This window comes from Bos indicus, chromosome 28 (assembly GCF_029378745.1).
Source record: "Bos indicus isolate NIAB-ARS_2022 breed Sahiwal x Tharparkar chromosome 28, NIAB-ARS_B.indTharparkar_mat_pri_1.0, whole genome shotgun sequence".
Lineage (NCBI taxonomy): Eukaryota > Metazoa > Chordata > Mammalia > Artiodactyla > Bovidae > Bos > Bos indicus.
The window spans coordinates 38,240,095-38,243,063 of NC_091787.1; positions in this window are offsets into that span (position 1 = coordinate 38,240,095).

The following is a 2,969-nucleotide window of genomic DNA, read 5'->3' on the forward strand; positions in this document are numbered from 1 at the left end:
TCTGAGGTCAACAGAGAGCACCTTTGTGACGATCAGTGCCGTGGAAACTCCCAGATCCAATGTAACATTCTACATGTAATCAAGTAATAAGAAGGAATGGGAATTTCAGAGGACCAAAGCCTGGGCCTTTCTCATACTTTCATATATCTGGCCCACAGCACTATTTCATGTATAATACAAACCAGGGAAGGAAAGCACTGAAGAATTACTATGCATGGACTTCTCCTTGACTCTGGGAAGTGATGATATGCGATGGATTGGTTCTAGTTTTTTAACAAATAAAGATTTTAAAAATAAAAATGTATAAATACTTAATGTATCATATGATTAATAGCTAATATATACCAATATTAAATATTTGCTATAATCCTATAAAGAAGATATTATTATACCCACTATACAGATAAAGAAACAAGGTTCAAAAATAGTTCATGACTTGCCAGACTATGTAAGTGTCAAAGTGAGGATGAAACTAAGACCATTCTCTCTACTTCTCCTTTGCCTTCTATATATATTGACATAAGCATACAGATATATATAAACACATATTGAATATAAACATACACAAATATTTGTAGCTTTTACCCACATGAACCTTTCTTTCTCTCCCTGTAATTTTCTTCTTTGCTTTCTATCTTCCCCAGCGGATGCCTTTGTTTATATCCCTCTATTCAGATGCAACTGAAACTACTCCATCATCCTTATTTGCCCACGTATTCTCTTTGAATATAACAAGTTTCAGGGCAGGGATAGATTTTTCTGAATAATAAACCAAATTTTTAGTTTTGATATCTTGGGATGAAGGAAAACGGTTTTGTAAGGAGGGGAAGAAAATGTAAGAATTAAGAGAGAGACAGAGAAAGTAGGGCCACAGGAGGGTGACTCTGTATGTGAAGGGAATGAGACTCTAAGAACAGTCTTAGTCACTTGAGAACATTCTTATGTCTCAAAAGGCTACTACATTTTTAGAATTGGGATATCTGAGATTAGATGCAAACTTGCATCCTACTCTATGTTGTAATAGCTCACTGAAGCCCTCAAACTGTAAGTCTGCCGATGACAATCCCAGTTTTAGAAACAAAACCCAACATCCCAAGAAACCACTCTGTCTCAGGCAAATTGGTCACCTCTGTAATATTCTTCCAGAGACAACTGGTCCCAGTCTGATTATGGGAAAATATCAAAGACACATACATTTAGGGATAGTTTGTATATTGTATATACTTTGGCCAATGCCCTTTAAAAATTTCAAGGAAAAAATATTAAGAAACTGTCACATATTAGATGAGATTAAGGAGATAAAATAATGAAATTAAACATAGCATTTGAGGTTTAATTGTGTTTCCGCAAAATTCATATGTTGATGTCCTAACCCTCAGAATGTGACTGGTTTTTGTGAAGGAATCTTTAAAGTCATAATTAAGATTAAATGAGGTCATTAAGGTGAGCCCAAGTCCAGTAAAATTTGAACCCTTTGGAGAAGAGGTTATGACACAGACACACACAGAGGAAAGGCCACACGACGACAGAGGGAGAAGGTGGCCATCGCAGGTCAAGAAGAGAAGCCTCAGGAGCAATCGACTGTCAACACCTTGATCTTGGACTTCTAGCCTCCAGAACTCTGAGGAAACCAATTTCCGCTGTTCACACCACTCGGTTTACGATACTTGGTTATGGTAGTCATTCATAGAAATTAACACACCAGGTGTCCTGGATTGGATTTTGGAACTAAAAAGACACTAGTGAAAAACAAATGGAGAAACCTGAATAAAATGTGTAATTTAATAGTATTATACACATGTTAATTTCTTAGTTTTGATAAACGTACAAGATGCTAAGATGGGACATGTTAACATTCAGAGAAAGTAAGTGAAGAGGACATAGATCTATGCCCTGACAAGCATATGTCTTGTCTTTCAAGGCAATAGAAATAAAAATAAAAATAAACAAATGAGACCTAATCAAACTTTCAAGACTTGTACAGCAAAAGGAAACCATAAACAAAATGAAAAGATAACCTACTGAGTGGGAGAAAATCATTTGCAAATGATGCAACTGACATGGGCTTAATTTCTAAAGTATGCAAACAGCTCATAACCATAACGACAAAAAAATTAACAACCCAACTGAAAAATGGCAGAAGACCTAAATAGACATTTATCCAAAGAAGGAATACAGATGGCCAATAAGCACATGAAAATATACACAACATTGCTAAGTATTAGACAAATGCAAATCAAGGCTATAATGCGGCACCACCTTCACAGTGCTCATAATGGCCACCATTAAAAAGTCTACAAATAAAAATGCTGGCGAAGTTGTGGAGAAAACAGAACCGTTAATATTTGTTGATGAGAATGTAAGTTGGTACAGCCACCATGAAAAACAGTATGGAGAGTCCTCAGGAAAGTAAAAACAGAATTACCATATGATCTGGATCCCATTCCTGGGCATGTATCAAGACAAAACTATAATTTGAAAAGATAGATGTACCCCTATGCTCATAGCAGCACTGCCTACTACAGAAAGGCATGGAAGCACCTAAATGTCTGTAAACAGACAAATGGATAAAGAAGATACAGTGCATACATATAATGGAATATTACTCAGCCATAGAAAAGTAATAATGCCATTTGCAGCAACATGGATGCAACTAGAGACTATACTAAGTGAAGGAAGTCAGAAAGAAAAAGACAAATACCGTATGCTATCTCTTATATGTAGGATCTAAAATATGACAGAAATGAACCTATCTATGAAATAGAAATAGGCTCACAGACGTGCAGAACAGACTGATCGTTGCTAAAGGGGTGGAGGTTGGGAGAGAAATGGAGTGGGAGATTGAGATTAGCAGATGTAAGCTTTTGCATACAGAATGGATAAAACACAAGGTCCTACTGCACAGCACAGAGAACTAATTTTAATATCCTATGATAAACCATAATGGAAAAGAATATTAGAAATATATA